General features: G+C 36.0%; 1 protein-coding gene across 2 annotated transcripts in view; it reads left to right on the top strand.

Annotated features, from left to right (window-relative positions):
* The window catches only part of KCNH7 (potassium voltage-gated channel subfamily H member 7), a gene marked incomplete at both ends in the record, with an annotated part of 453,180 nt that overhangs the window by 161,434 nt on the left and 274,349 nt on the right, over positions 1-17,397 (top strand). The gene's annotated exons all lie outside the window — the stretch shown is intronic.

The following is a 17,397-nucleotide window of genomic DNA, read 5'->3' as shown; positions in this document are numbered from 1 at the left end:
TCTCCTCCCTCTTGCGTATCCCTCTCACAGTCCCTATTCCACCCCTTCTCGGTCAAAATCACCGAGCTGATCTCCCTGTGGGATGCAGCTGCTTCCCGCTAGCTATTTCACATTTGGTACTGCTTTATGTCAATGCCACTCTCTCACTTCATCCCAGCTTATCCTTCCCCCACCCCATGTCTTCAAGTCCATTCTACGTCTGTGTCTTTATTCCTCTCCTGCCCCTATATTCTTCAGAATCACTTTTTTTTTTTAGATTCCATATATATGTGTTAGCATATGGTATTTGTTTTCTCTTTCTGATTTACTTCACTCTGTATGACAGACTCTACGTCCATCCACCTCACTCCAAATAACTCAATTTCATTTCTTTTTATGGCTGAGTAATATTCCATTGTATATATGTGCCACATCTTCTTTATCCATTCATCTGTCCATGGACATTTAGGTTGCTTCCATGACCTAGCTATTGTAAATAGAGCTGCAGTGAACATTGTGGTACAGGACTCTTTTTGAATTATTGTTTTCTCAGGGTATATGCCCAGTAGTGGGATTGCTGGGTTGCATGTTAGTTCTATTTTTAGTTTTTGTTTTTGTTTTTTTTTTTTTGCGGTATGCAGGCCTCTCACCATTGTGGCCTCTACCATTGTGGCGCACAGGCTCTGGACGCGCAGGCTTAGTGGCCATGGCTCACGGGCCCAGCCACTCCACATCATGTGGGATCCTCCCAGACCGGGGCATGAACCCACGTTCCAACATCGGCAGGCAGACTCCCAACCACTGAACCACCAGGGAAGCCCCTATTTTTAGTTTTTTAAGAAACTCCATACTGTTCTCCATAGTGGCTGTATCAATTTACATTCCCACCAACAGTGCAAGAGGGATCCCTTTTCTCCACACCCTCTCCAGCATTTATTGTTTGATTTTTTGATGATGGCCATTCTGACCGGAGGGGTGATACCTCATTGTAGTTTGGATTTGCATTTCTATAATGATTAGTGATGTTGAGCATCTTTTCATGTATTTGTTGGCAATCTGTATATCTTCTTTGGAGAAATGTCTATTTAGGTCTTCTGCCCATTTTTGGATTGGGTTATTTGTTTTTTTGATATTGAACTGCATTAGCTGCTTGTATATTTTGGAGATTAATCCTTTGTCAGTTGCTTCATTTGAAATATTTTGTCCCATTCTGAGGGTTGTCTTTTCGTCTTGTTTATGGTTTTCTTTGCTGTGCAAAAGCTTTGAAGTTTCATTGGACCCCATATGTTTATTTTTGTTTTTATTTCCATTTCTCTAGGAGGTGGGTCAAAAAGGATCTTGCTGTGATTATGTCATAGAGTGTTCTCCCTGTGTTTCCTCTAAGAGTTTTATAGTGTCTGGCCTTACATTTAGGTCTTTAATCCATTTTGAGTTTATTTTTGTGTATGGTGTTAGGGAGTGTTCTAATTTTATTCTTTTACATGTAGCTGTCCAGTTTTCCCAGCACCACTTATTGAAGAGACTGTCTTTTCTCCATTGTATATTCTTGCCTCCTTTATCAAAGATAAGGTGACCATAGGTGTGTGGGTTTATCTCTGGGATTTCTATCCTGTTCCATTGACATATATTTCTGTTTTTGTGCCAGTACCGTACTGTCTTGATTACTGTAGCTTTGTAGTATAGTCTGAAGTCAGGGAGCCTGATTCCTCCAGCTCTGTTTTTCTTTCTCAGGATTGCTTTGACTATTCAGGGTATTTTGTCTTTCCATACAAACTGTGAAATTTTCTGTTCTAGTTCTGTGGAAAATGCCATTGGTAGTTTGAGAAGGATTGTGTTGAATCTGTAGATTGCTTTGTGTAGTATAGTCATTTTCACAACATTGATTCTTCCAACCCAAGAACATGGTATATCTCTCCATCTGTTTGTATCATCTTTAATTTCTTTCATCAGTGTCTTATAGTCTTCTGCATACAGTTCTTTTTTCTCCTTGGGTAGGTTTGTTCCTAGGCATTTTATTCTTTTTGTTGCAATGGTAAATGGGAGTGTTTCCTTAATTTCTCTTTCATATTTTTCTTCATTAGTGTATAGGAATGAAAGAGATTTCTGTGCATTACTTTTGTATCCTGCTACTTTACCAGATTCATAGATTAGCTCTAGTAGTTTTCTGGTAGTGTCCTTAGGATTCTCTATGTATAGTATCATGTCATCTGCAAACAGTGAGAATTTTACTTCTTCTTTTTGTGATTTGAATTCCTTTTATTTCTTTTTCTTCTCTGATGGCTGTGGCTAAAACTTCCAAAACTATGTTGAATAATATTGGTGAGAGTGGACAACCTTGTCTTGTTCCTGGTCTTAGTGGAAATAGTTTCAGTTTTTCACCATTGAGAATGATATTGGCTAGGGGGTTGTCATATATGGTGTTTATTATGTTGAGATAAGTTCCCTCTATGACTACTTTCTGGAGGGTTTTTGTCATAAATGTGTGCTGAATTTTGTCAAAAGCTTTTTCTGCATCTATTGAGATGATCCTATAGTTTTTATGCTTCAGTTTGTTAATACAGTGTATCACATGGATTGATTTGCATATATTGAAGAATCCTTGCATTCCTGGGATAAACCCCACTTGATCATGGTGTATGATCCTTTTAATGTGCTGTTGGATTCTGTTTGCTAGTATTTTGTTGAGGATTTTTGCATCTATGTTCATTAGTGATATTGGCCTGTAGTTTTCTTTCTTTGTGACATCTTTGTCTACTTTTGGTATCAGAGTGATGGTGGCCTTGTAAAGTGAGTTTGGGAGTGTTCCTCCCTCTTCTGTATTTTGGAAGAGTTTGAGAAGGATAGGTGTTAGCTCTTCTCTAAATTTTTGATAGAATTTGTCTGTGAAGCCATCTGGTCCTGGGCTTTTGTTTGTTGGAAGATTTTTAACCACAGTATCAATTTCAGTGCTTGTGATTTGTTTGTTTATATTTTCTATTTCTTCCTGGTTCAGTCTTGGAAGGTCTTGCTATTCTAAGAATTTGTCCATTTCTTCCAGGTTGTCCATTTTATTGGCATTTAGTTGCTTGCAGTAATCTCTTATGATCCTTTGTATTTCTGCAGTGTCAGTTGTTACTTCTCCTTTTTCATTTCTAATTCTGTTGATTTGAGTCTTTTCCCTTTTTTTCTTGATGAGTCTGGCTAATGGTTTATCAATTTTATCTTCTCATAGAACCAGCTTTTAGTTTTACTGATCTTTGTTATCATTTAGCTCATTTCTTTTTCATTTATTTCTGATCTGATCTTTATGATATCTTTCCTTCTGCTAACTTTGTGTGGTTTTTTGTTCTTCTTTCTCTAATTGCGTTGGGTATAAGGTTAGGTTGTTTATTTGAAATTTTTCTTGTTTCTTGAGGTAGGATTGTGTTGCTATAAACTTCCCTCTTAGAACTACTTTTGCTGTTTCTCATAGACTTTGGGTCGTCGTGTTTTCATTGTCGTTTGTTTCTAGGTATTTTTTGATTTCCTCTTTGATTTCTTCAGTGATCTCTTGGTTATTTAGTAGTGTATTGTTTAGCCTCCATGTGTTTGTATTTTTTACAGTTTTTTTTTCCTTTAATTGATATCTAGTCTTACAGCATTGTGGTCCGAAAAGATAGTTGATACGATTTCAATTTTCTTAAATTTACGAAGGCTTGATTTTTGACCCAAGATATGATCTATCCTGGAGAATGTTCCATGAGCACTTGAGAAGAAAGTGTATTCTGTTATTTTTGGATGCAGTGTTCTATGAATATCAATTAAGTCCATCTTGTTTAATGTGTCATTTAAAGCTTGTGTTTGCTTATTTAATTTCATTTTGTATCATCTGCCCATTGGTGAAAGTGGGGTTTTAAAGTCCCCTACTATGATTATGTTACTGTTGATTCCCCCTTTTATGGCTGTTAGCATTTGCCATATGTATTGTGGTGCTCCTATGTTGGATGCATAAATATTTACAATTGTTATATCTTCTTCTTGGATTGATCCCTTGGTCATTATGTAGTGTACTTCTTTTTCTGTTGTAATAGTCTTTATTTTAAAGTTTTTTTTGTCTGATATGAGAATTGCTACTCCCGCTTTCTTTCAGTTTCCATTTGCATGGAATGTCCTTTTCCATCCCCTCACTTTCAGTCTATAGGTCTCCCTAGGTCTGAAGTGGGTCTCTTGCAGACAGCATATGTATGGGTCTTTTTGTTGTATCCATTCAGCCAGTCTATGTCTTTTGTTTGGAGCATTTAATCCATTTACATTTAAGGTAATTATCGATATGTATGTTCCTATTACCATTTTCTTAATTGTTTCATGTGTGCTATTGTAGGTCTTTTCCTTCTCTTGTGTTTCCTGCCTAGAGAAATTCCTTTAGCATTTGTTGTAAAGCTGGTTTGGTGGTGCTGAATTCTCTTAGTTTTTGCTTGTCTGTAAAGGCTTTAATTTCTCTGCTGAATCTGAATGAGGTCCTTGCTGGGTAGAGTAATCTTGGTTGTAGGTTTTTCCCTTTCATCACTTTAAATATGTCCTGCCACTCCCTTCTGGCTTTCAGAGTTTCTGCCGAAAGAGCAGCTGTTAACCTTATGGGTATTCCCTTGGATGTTATCTGTTGTTTTTCCCTTGCTGCTTTTAATATTTTTTCTTTGTATTTAATTTTTGAAAGTTTGATTAATATGTGTCTTGACATGTTTCTCCTTGGATTTATCCTGTATGGGACTCTCTGCACTTCCTGGACTTGATTGACTATTTCGTTTTCCATGTTAGGGAAGTTTTCAACTATAATCTCTTCAAATGTTTTCTCAGTCCCTTTCTTTTTCTCTTCTTCTTCTGGGACCCCTATAATTCGAATGTTGGTGCCTTTAATGTTGTCCCAGAGGTCTCTGAGGCTGTCCTCAATTATTTTCTTTCTTTTTTCTTTATTGTCCTCTGCAGGAGTTATTTCCACTATTTTATCTTCCAGGTCACTTATCCATTCTTCTGCCTTAGTTATTCTGCTATTGATTCCTTCTAGAGAATTTTTAATTTCATTTATTGTGTTGTTCATTATTGTATGTTTACTCTTTAGTTCTTCTAGGTCCTTGTTAAATGTTTCTTGCATTTTCTCCATTCTATTTCCAAGATTTTGGATAATCTTTACTATCCTTACTCTGAATTCTTTTTCTGGTAGACTGCCTATTTCCTCTTCAGTTGTTTGGTCTGGTGGGTTTTTACCTTGCTCTTTAGTCTGCTGCCTATTTCCCTGTCTTCTCACTTTGCTTAACTTACTGTGTTTGGGGTCTCCTTTTCACAGGCTGTTGGTTCATAGTTCCTGTTGTTTTTGTTGTCTGCCCCCAGTGGGTAAGGTTGGCTCAGTGGGTTGTGTCGGCTTCCTGGTGGAGGGGACTTGTGCCTGTGTTCTGGTGGATGAGGCTGGATGTTGTCTTTCTGGTGGGTAGGACAGTGTCTGGTGGTGTGTTCTCAGGTGTCTGTGACCTTATAATGATTTTAGGCAGCCTCTCTGCTAATGGGTGGGGTTGTGTTCCTGTCTTGTTAGTTATTTGGCATGGGGCGTCCAGCACTGTTGCTTGCTGGTTGTTGTGTGGAGCTGGGTCTTAGCGTTGAGATGGGGAGCTGTGGGAGAGCTTTTGCCCATTGATATTCCATGGGGCTGGTAGGTCACTGTTGGTCCAATGTCCTGAATCAGCTCTCCCATCTCAGAGGCTCAGGCCTGATACCTGGCTGGAGCACCAAGACCCGGTCAGCCACACAGGTGGAGGATGGGCAAGTCAGAAAGTAATCTGGTTTCTGGCCCTTCAATGGTGGCTGACTTGGGATTGGTGCTCCACAGCTCAGCCCCAGCAGGTGGCATAGCTACCCCAGGTGGCAGGCAGATTCTTAACCACTGCGCCACCAGGGAAGTCCTAATGCTATATTCTTTATTTATTTTGTTTCTGCAGTAGGTTTAAATATGGCATATTTTCTACTTCTGTAAAGAAAATTTTAATTTTCAGTGTTCTTAAATTATGTAAATTCTAAGGATACCACAGACTTTAAATGTTCTCAAAGAAGTTTTTTAAATGAATTTTTAAAAGCAAATTGAATCAACTTCAGAGAGATATTTCAGAACGTCATTAAAATTGAGAAATATGGGGTGCAGACATAAATAAGGCACAATACATTAATTAACACAAAGCTGAACCATGCCTTGGTTTTCAAAGAAAGATAATTAAAAACAACACTGTGGAGTATTTTTCATATGACTCCTGGGTTAGTGAATGGATGAGAAGTGAAGATAATGACATAAAGGCAAAGTTGAATGTGAAACTCATAACATAATAGCAAGAAAATGCATAGTTTGATGTTGTTGTTCTGTATTTAACTCTCTAAATTGCTCTTACATTGTAAACAACTGCTCAGAGTGTTTCAGTAATTAGCACATCAGGGATGCATTAATATAGAATGATGGTCTTAAGTCTGGGAGTTTTTTTCTTTTTTTTTGGTGGTACGTGGGCCTCTCACTGCCGTGGCCTCTCCCGCTGTGGAGCACAGGCTCCGGACGCGCAGGCTCAGCGGCCATGGCTCATGGGCCTAGCTGCTCCGCGGCATGTGGGATCTTCCTGGACTGGGGCACGAACCCGTGTCCCCTGCATCAGCAGGCGGACTCTCAACCACTGTGCCACCAGGGTAGCCCAGTCTAGGAGTTTTTTAAGCTTTAGTAATCTGCCTTCCCCAAAGCATAACATGCAAATAATTTAAATTAAAACAATATATCTCAATCATCTACCAATCCACTTTAATATATTAAATACTCACACATTAGTTTACACATGTAATCCTGAAAATGTTGCAATATTACTTGTTGGACATTACTCTGAGATGACTTAAAAGTATGGCTACATGATAGCAATTCTTTGTTTTGAGAACTGCACTAGCAAGACTGATATCCTGGGAAACTGCTGTTTGCCAACCCTATTGTATGGGGCTCTTCCCTTCCCTTTGTATCTCAAGAGCTTATTATGAATTTGTCTAAAAAGAGCCACTCTGTTTCTGAAAACTTGCGCTCCAGAATAATCTATATGCTGCTGTTGTTTCCAATTTCACACCCGTGACCTGTTATTTCATATTTAACCCCAGCATATATTTACACTTCCTAAAGTCCACTTCGGAATATAAAACTCTGAGACTCCTCAAAAGCATCTGCTATCATATTTGCTTCATACTCTTAGGTTAATTTTTGAGTGTATGTGTAATCATCATCTTTTTAATCAATCTCAGTGTTCCAGATTTTTCTCACTCTGTATTTGGATAAATATCCTACATAAGTCTGATATTACCCCCCTCCCTTAAATATGTCCAATATGCTAGGAAAATATGCCCTACCCCAAGAACTTTGAAAGAGTTCCTTGACTGTGATCAATAGGTTGTTAGGTTACCCAACCTAAACATTGGTCTCCAAAGTCTGTTAGCATTAAGAGTTAAAGAAGTTTCTTACTCTCCAAGGGTCTAAAGTAAAATCCCCACAGACAAAGCCTCCAGAATATACTTATTTGAGTTTGACATGTTGTGTAACAAGGCTGATGAAGCTATAGTCCTCAGGCTGCCATCCTTCCCAGAGCATTCTAAAGTTATTGGCAAACGTCACACACTGTTCTTTCTCCCCAGTGTGTGCAGTTACATGAAGAGATTCTTATTAGAAACAGGTCTTCATTGTTGATGAAAACGTTTAATCAACTACGAGTTTTTCCTTGGTTTGTTTGGATATTGAGGTCAGTCTCATTCAGGGGTACCATCATTCCTTAACAATGTTCTCAATGCTTAATGGGAGCATTTATGAAATTTATTTTTTATTGACATATAAATTACAATTTTATTGACATTACAAATTACAATGTTGTGTTAATTTCTGCTGTACAGCAAAGTGATTCAGTTATACATGTGTAAACATTCTTTTTTTATACGTATCCTTTTCCATTATGGTTTATCACAGCATATTGAATATAGTTCCCTATGTAGTGCTATACCGTAGGACCTTGTTGTTATTCATTCTATATATAAGAGTTTGCATCCGTTAACCCCAAACTCCCCCTTCATCCCTCTCCCACCTCCACGCTTGGCGACCACAGGCCTGTTCTCTATGTCTGTGAATCCGTTTCTGTTTTGTAGATAAGTCCATTTGTGCAACTCTATTTTTAGTTTTTTGAGGAACATCCATACTTTTTCCATAGTGACTGCACCAACTTACATTCCCACCAGCAGTGTAGGAGGATTCCCTTTTCTCCACACCCTCTCTAGCATTTGTTATTGGTAGACATTTTAATGATGGCCATTCTGACTGGTGTGAGGCAGTACCTCATTATAGTTTTGATTTGCATTTCTCTGATAATTAGCGATGTTGAGCATCTTTGCATGTGCCTGATGGCTATCTGTATGTCTTCTTTGGAGAAATGTCTATTTAGGTCTTCTGCCCATTTTTCAATTGGGTTGTTTGTTTTTTGTTGTTGAGTTGTATGAGCTGTTTGTATATTTTGGAGATTAATCCCTTTTCTCCTAGTCCAGAGGTTGCCTTTTCGTTTTATGATTTCCTTTGCTGTGCAAAAGCTTTTAAGTTTAACTAAGTCCCATTTATTTATTTTTGTTTTTATTTCCATTAGTCTAGGAGACTGATCCAAAAAAAATATCACTGCGTTTTATGTCAAAGATTGTTCTGCCTGTGTTTTCCTCTAGGAGTTTTATAGTATGTGTTCTTACATTTAGGTCTTAATCCATTTTGAGTTTATTTTTGTATATGGTGTTGGAGAATGTCCTAATTTCAGTCTTTTACATGTAGCTGTCCAGTTTTCCCAGCACCACTTATTGTAGAAACTCTCTTTTCTCTATTGTATATTCTTGCCTCCTTTGTCATAGATTAATTGACCATAAATGCATGGATTTATTTCTGGGTTTTTTCTCCTATTCCGTTGATCTATATGTCTGTTTTTGTGCCTGTACTATACTGTTTTGATTACCATAGCTTTGTAATCTGAGGTCAGGGAGTCAGTTTCTTAATCTGAGTGTTGGTAAAATGGGTATGTTCAGTTTGTAAAAATTCATTAGGTTTGTACTTATACTTTTGTCACTCTTCTGTGTTATATATTTCAATATAATGTTAAAAAATAACATGATGACGTTTCCAAAATAAATATTAATTAGTTAATGACCAAATAAGTAAACATTTTCGGAGTACATATTTCCAGACCTTTATACTTTATGCTACATAATCTGCCAAAATTCACAAGAACCAATTCATTTCATATAAATACGTAAATATTTTTACATTCAGTTAACCAACTTGTTTGGCACAATTAAACAAATTACTGGATTAAAATAATGAGTTTGTGCTCTAGAGTAATATTTTAGAAAATTTTCTACATTTTGATTAAAAAATGTTTCCTATCTTTAAGCAATGGTGCCAAAGGATTTCTTATTTGTTTGTTTTTGTTTTTTCATAAATGATAACCTTGCAAATTCTCTAAGCATGGGTGATTTTTCTCAGGGAAACATCAGACAAATGAAATGAGAGAGTGAGTATTCTATCACAAAGGAAGCCTTATGGAAGAGTTTTCTGTGAAGTTACTTTGGAAGACTTCATTATTATTTCAAATTTAAAACCCATGGTAGTAGTAACTATTGGAGCTCTCCGAGGGTACTTCTGTTTGCACCATTTAGTTCTGGATTTCTTTTAAAATTACTTCAAAAGCTCCAGGGAATGTCCTCTGTGGCAGTTGAACATCTCCTAGACATAGAAATAGAAATTGGAACTGACTTGCTTGCTAGTGAAAGTTTAATTTTTTTCTTCTGTTTCATCTCTTTTTTGTTAGATATTGTCTTATGCAACTTTGTCAATAGGAACAGAGGAAATGGAACATTTGGCTCTTCTCTTGGATGGTTTCCTAAGTCCTATATCCTAGTGACTCAGAAATTTATAATTATTTCATAACTGAATAAGAATGTGAAATAAATCCATTTTACTTGTAAGATTGCTTTCTATTTAAGTCTAACAGATTTGGAGGTGCCTTCAATGAGATTTCTTACTGTTACATGATAGGTTCCACTGTTGTTTTCAAAACCTTAAAAGACAGAATCCATGCCTCTTTCTGTAAATGAATAATTATTAGAAGATAATAAATTATTACATTCTAGTGGGGGTAAAAGATAATTAACACAAAACAAATACATAAAGAGAATCACTTTGGACACCAGTGAGTGCTATAAAGAAAATAAGATAGGATGATGTGATAGAGTTATCTGGGATAAGGAGCCTGATTTATCTAGGAGTTGGAACCAGTAACTCTGAGGAAGTGAAATATTAGTTGAGGTCTGAATGATGAGAACTAGATACTCATTCAAAGGCGAAGGGTGTTCCAAACAGAAGAAATTGCAGAGGTCCTGCGATGCATAGCTTGAGAGTTTGAGGAAAGATGGCTGTTCTAACTAAGTACAGAAGATGAGGAGATGAGTAGAGAGAGAGATAAAGGCACATGGCAAATAATAAAACATGTAGGCCATGGTGAGAGATTTGGATATTTTAGTAAGTGGAAGGTGGAACCATTGTAAAGCTTTTTGCGTGCGAGTGACATTCTAATTTACACTTCTGAAAGGTAGCCCGGGCTGCTGTATAAAGAATGTACTGGAGGATGCAAGGACAAAAGTAGACTGGTAAGAATGTTTTTGTCATCCACACAGGGTCATAGAAAAGCTTGCATTAGGGTTGGAGAAGAGGTGATAGTAAGAAAGGTTGTCTTGAGATACATGTGTAAGTATAACTAATAAATTAAAGGTATGAGGAAGAGAGGAATAAAGGCTGACTCCAAGAATGGTATTTACTGAAATAGGGAAAGTTGATAGGAAAACAGTTTTTGAAACACAACAGTTATTTTGTTAACATTTTAAGTTTGAGATGTCTATTAGATATCCAATTAGATATATTAAGAAGGCAGTTGCATAGTCTGTAACTAGTTAAAAGTCTAAGATAGAGAAAAAAATTGAGCATCATCAAAGTTTTGTATTATTTTAAGCCCTTAAATTAGCTGAGGTTTCTTACATAGAGGAAGAGTGATTACTGATTACTTGATAGGATCCACTGTTGTTTCCAAAACCTTAAAAGACAGAATCTTTCCTAGGGAAGGAAAGAACTAAGGACAAAGAATAGGAGTAATTCAGCAATTATTGGCGTGGTAGAGAGGAACATACCAGCAAATGAAAATGAAGAAGAAAACCGGGTGGGGGGTGTACTTTTCAGATAAGTGTCCATGAAATTAAAATGAGTCCAGTCAATCCAGTTGCATAATTTCACTAGCAACTTTCAGCTGCAGGTACTTGGATTAATCAGGGTTGGCATTTTATTAGGCAATTTTGATAGCAGTAGAAAGGGATTAGGCAGTTATGATGTTTGCAAAAAAAAGTAATTATAGTACTGGATCATGAAATCTAGCCTAGATAAGGAAGCACTTGTAGGAATCAGGATCACAGATTTATTGCACTCAGAGAATTGGATTGGATGTGCTAGAGAAGAAGGACTGGAAGGAGAACAGATGCTTGCCAGTGAGGTGGATATCAAAGCCAATATATTGCAGGAGGTGCATGTATTGGAGTGATGACAAGATCTAGGGTATGGTTCTACCAAAAGAGTGGGGTGGCTGAGGTGCTGAGGTGTTGGAGGTGAATGGGGAATTGAGACATGCTGGGATTCAACCTGAAAGTCAGAGGATATGGCAATGACTAATGACCAAAGAAAAGATGATTGTTTCAAGAACTAGAGGAACTGAGAGGCCTCGTTTGGGATGAATGTTTAAGGTAGTAGAAATCTCCAGGAACATTGGAGAAGTCAAAAGCTAGCTGCTGACGTTATCAGTGAATGATATAAAATGACCAGACGATTAGTAGAGGACAATAAAGAAGAGAGATAAAGGATGGTAAAGTTTGATGATGTGGCTTAAAGGAGTTGAGATTTTTGAAGGAGGAGGGAGTGGAGACAGAATGCAGCTGTAGAGAGCAAGGAGGACCCTCACTGTAGCTTTGGAACCTAAGGCACATAAGGTATGGGAAGAAAGGGGGGGGAAAACCTGGCTGAGGATAGAGTGAGGTTTCACTGAAAGTAGAGATGAAGGACATCATAGAAAATTTTGAAGCAGGAGGAAAGACACAATGAGAATTCTGAAAGACATGGTGGAATGATTTATGAAAGTAGTGGTGAGGAGAGGTGAAGGACAGGACTTATTAGGATTGTACGGATCATTCAGAAGATTTGGAAGATGATCATCAGTAAGATGTGTGAGAATATGGGAAGATTGGGTTCCTGATGCTGTTAGAGGTAAACGGAAGTGTGAGGCATGATGGCATTAGTGCTGGAAGTTGGAGCACGCTCCAGTGATTGAAAACCCAGGGTAGCTCACCTCCTACTTGGCTTCAGTCTAGCTGTCCCCTGGAGCACAAGGCACTGGAAGATCTTAGGGAGGGTGGTCATCATAAGTTGATTCTAAACAATAGTTTCCGTGAAAGGGAAATGCCTGATGTGATAGTTCTTCAGGGGTTTTGTGTTTGTTTGTTTTGTTCTATCTAATCTACACTAAAATAAAGAAAAAACTATGAAAATGAAAAATGTTCTTTCCATGTATGTACATAACATTTATATACATACCATGTTATATACATACCATATTTTGAGACATACTGATTTCCACTTACCTTTTCATGTTCATGAAAGTTTTCAGGCAGCAAATTCCATAAGATTAAGGAAGAATAAGGAGGCCAGTTAAAATCAGAGAAATGTATGTAAACAAGTAAAGAAATCTGCCTGAAAGATACATTTTAATTGAATCAGAATAAAGGAAATTAATCAGGATATGGAATCCAAATAGCAAAACACTTGAATCTTTGGAAGATAGGAAGTAGAGGGGAAAACGGATTAAACTTTTTTTTTAATAACAGCTCATAAATGAGTTGATTCTAGATAAAACAGCAGGTTAGAAACAGCTCCATCTTTTTAGCTTGCAACAGTTTCCGTGAGCATTTTGGATATTTTTCTTTCATTATTTTTGAAAGACAGATATTAGAAAAAGGGTTCTTTTTTAAAAGAGCAAGTTTAGTTTTTTCCATAATTTCACTTTATTTAGAGCCAGTTAGACATAACTTTTATCAAAATACATGAATAATAAAAAAATCAGTGAGCTGTAGTTAAAATTTTGTTCTTATTTAAAGTCTAAGTGAGTTTTAAAATTCTTGGTTGTAGATAAACTCTTTTTCTAATTGTACATAAACCAAACACTTAAATGTAACTTTGGATTTTTTCAGTATACCTATAGTGAAAATGAGGATTTTGTTTGTTTGATTTTTACATTCAATAGAGATAAGAAAATCAAAGAACACAATTATAATTTGGCATGACTTTGGCAAGATTTTTTCAAGACTATTTCAAATCAATTAAGTTCTTACAGAATTTAAGGAAAAAAATGAGAAATTTAGGAAATTGGAATAAATATCAAAATTGTGAGCAAAATCCAAAGGCTTTTTTCCATTTTTTTAATAATGCTTTTCTAGAAATAAAAGTACACCTTCAAGTGTTATCATAGGTGATAAAAAATATGAGTTGAGTGTGACCTGAAAAAAGGAAGTGGAGAAACTTCAGGAGGAAGAATTGGGCAACTTTTTATGTTCTTCTGTAACCAAGAGGGATATTCAAAATATTTGACATCTACAAATCTGAACTGGTCATAGCTGGGGCCCTGCTGTGACAAGTCTTAATTCCTCAGTTGCTGGGTGTCCTTTGAGAGAGGCTGGGAAACTGGATCATCTAGAAGAGTGTTTAGGGAACTTAAAGCTGAATATTTTCTTACTGGTAAGTAGTGTTTTCATAATTTAACAACCAGTATGTATATTCTACTGCATACTAGCTACAAAACAATATTGTCCATCACCACCTAACACCTTTATTCAGGTAGGTGCTATCCTCTGTATATGGAGTAAATATCCATATTCCATAGTTATATGGATATCATATATGGATTATTAGACAGATGCTATATACTGTATATAGGATAACTACACAAGCTCCAATTTATTACCTGTAAGTCTGTGGTATTTCAATTGTTTTTCTTCTCTGTCTCATTTTCCTTCTCACCACTTGGTGAGGTACAGTGGGAAAAGTATGTATTTAGAATTAGACTTGGATTCACAACCCAATTCCACTATAAACTGATTGTAATTTTGGATAAATTGTTAAACTTCTTTTCCGTTCAACTTCATCTTCTGTGAAATGGGGCTCATGAGGTTTAGAGACAAAGAATAGAAGACAGCATTGAGTGCATGACAATTACTCAGTAAATGGTAACTACTGCTACTGTTCTGAGAATTGGAAGAAGATTGCTAAAGCACGTGTTCTTCACCTGGAGAACATGTTATCCATGTTACTCCTTAGAATGTCCAATCCAATAATTCCCTAAAATTGCAAGTAAAACAGGTTGTATCTGCATACACACTCCTCTGGGGAGAGGGTTCACAGCATCTGTAAGATTCTTAAAGGATGTTTTGAATTGAAAATACTTAAGAAGAAGAAGTGATTGAAGAAAAGTTGGCAAAAAGAAGAGGAGGAATGGCATGGAAAGAGAAACAAATGAAGAACCAGGGAATAAGGACAGCAACTAAACCAGGGACTCATGACTTGAAACAGGGAAACTAATGTGGAGAATTCACAGTGAAAGGAGACTATAGCATTGCTATGGTCTTGAAGAGAAGGTAGAGTTGGCAGAAATGAGTAGATGAAGTCACACAGAATTAACACAGCCAGGTAGAAAACATTGCAGCTTTGTAATGGGGCCTGCAGTAAGGGCAGCGACTCTTCACAGATTCCTGGGAAGCTATTATATTTCACATTGCTTCTGTTTTATCTTTCCTTGTTACTCAGAACCATTTACATAGTTCAGCGTATTGTATTATGTGTTGTATATTGGTAATTCTACCCCATTTTGAGACATCTAAGCTATTTCATCACCGTTATATTATCATTTGTCTGATGTTACTTATCCTCAAAAACTGATATTAGAGTTTGATGTAGCTTATTCAGAGAGCTCTTTCATACACAGATTAAATGTTTAGATTTGCATTTCAGTTTCTGTTCTCTCTGACAGTTGATCATTTGATTCTCTTGAACATTTTAAGAGTGGACAAAAAAAGTTAACGATGGTTTTCTGGAAGAGCAAACTAATCAGCTCTCTATTAAAAAGGAAAATTTAGTGATAATCAAAAGTATGTGTTACTCTGAGAGGAAAATAAATAAGAGAAATTCTACTTGAGTTCATTGTTATTAATAAATTATCAAAATTGTCATCAAAACATATCTTAGGATAAGACTGAAAATGGAAAGAAAACAGAAATGATGAAATCATAATAAGCAAAATTTCTTCAAATGTTAATTTTTTCTTAAAAATATAAAATGAAGCTATATGGAAATCCTAGGATCAGTATTAGAGAATGTACTTTCTGAAAATGCATATTCAGCAAACATCTACTGCATGTCTACTCTGTGCCAAGCACAAAGCTTATAGGAATCATATTTTAATTTCACAATAACTCATTTCCTGATTTTATAGATGAATAAATGGCAGCTTTGAAAGTTATGACTTACCCAAGGCTACACAATTGTGATTTCTATTTACCAAGTGCCTAACAGGTGTTAGTAATTTTTATCTGTTGCCTCAAATCCTCACCACAATGTAAGAGGAGTCTTACTGCTATTATTCATGTTTATAAATGACAACTAAGGCCAAGACAAGTTAAATAACTTGCCTATGTATATAGATAGAAAGGTGTCATAGAAGTAAGAAGAACCCACATCTCTTGACCTCAGATTCAGTGCTCTTTCTACTGTGTCATATTTATTCATTTATTTATTCTCAGAACAAGTATTTATTGTGTACCTTATATTTGCCAGACATTTTGTTAAATGCTATATCTAAAATCATGGTGAACATAACAGTCATGGCCCTTATTCTAATAGAGTTTATAAACTATTATGGGAAACAGATTTTACACAAGCAAACAAACAAGAACTATAGAGAAAAAGTAACTTATTGAGAGTAAAGAAAGAAGGTGATGAGAGAGGACCTCTCTAGGAATCAGCTATGAAAAGAGAAAGTATGTTCTAGCCAGATGGAAGAGCATGTGCAAAGGCTCTGAGATAAGAAAGAGACTAGATTTATTTACTCCGAATAAACACAATGGTCAAGCAAAAACTTTTTTTTTTGCACAGAGGATGAAATGTGCCTATCAAATAAAGGGCTGACATAAATTGATTAGTATATCCAGTATCAACCATCAATTTACCCGAAAATAAGTCTGCTGAAGAATATATATATATATATATATATATATATATATATATATATACACAAGTATGTATAAAACACACTATATATATATATATATTCCATAGTGTGTAGGTGTGAGGGTATACAATGAATACATTTTACTCAGCAATAAATTTTTACATGAAAAATGAGAATTTTAATGCACATTAAGTTTTCTATAATGTTGTAAAAAAAAAAAGCATGCAACTATAATATAAAATTTTTTAAATTGTTACTTACCTAGAACCAACCAATTAGCATTCAGACCTTTTGTAACAATGTATGCAGACACCAAAGGAGATACGATGAAAAAGCTCATTGGAAACATCTTTCGGTGTCATTAGATAACTTTTGCCTCTCATATCCTTTCTAAATCTGGACTGTCTCCTCAGTAGTACATAACCTTTATCCTATAAAATTTATGAAATTTTCATTATCTGAAATATCTTCTTACAGAGTCATTTTGATCTGTCTATTACAGTTCACAGTTCCTTTTCCTTATCGCAGAGAATGGACCTCTGTAATATCAACAATTGACACACATAGCTTACTTGGAAATTCATGATTTGGATGAGTGGAGATGTTTAGATTCTCAGAGAAACAATATTCTGTTATATACAATGACCTTTTATATTCTTGAATAAAAATAATATTATCTGAAAAAATTAAATATTCCCAACTATATTCATTTCTGCATTGAATTTTGTTAAAGATGCCATATTCCAGTTTCTGTTTAACATTTGGTTGATCTTTTACAAACTTTCTTTTTTTTTTTTTACTGTCTTTCCTCCAACTCTAAATTCTCTATCTTTCCAACTTCATATCTCAAAGAGCAACTTTTAGCATTTTGGTAACCTTCTGCAACTGTGGGGGTAAGAATTGATTTTGCTTTTGCACAAGTGTAGATCCACAGTGTTTATATTGAGAGACCATTTCTCCATTTGAACTGGTGCAGGCAGGAGGTAGTGACTGTACTGGAACACTGTATTCTTGGGACATTGGGATCATAGTATTGTCACATTCAATCTTGCCTGTGGAAAACGCCTTTCTT

This window comes from Leucopleurus acutus (assembly GCF_964270905.1).
Source record: "Leucopleurus acutus genome assembly, chromosome: 6".
Taxonomy (NCBI): Eukaryota; Metazoa; Chordata; class Mammalia; order Artiodactyla; family Delphinidae; genus Leucopleurus; species Leucopleurus acutus.
Note: the sequence above shows the minus strand (reverse complement) of the source record. Positions and strands in the feature narration are given on the sequence as shown.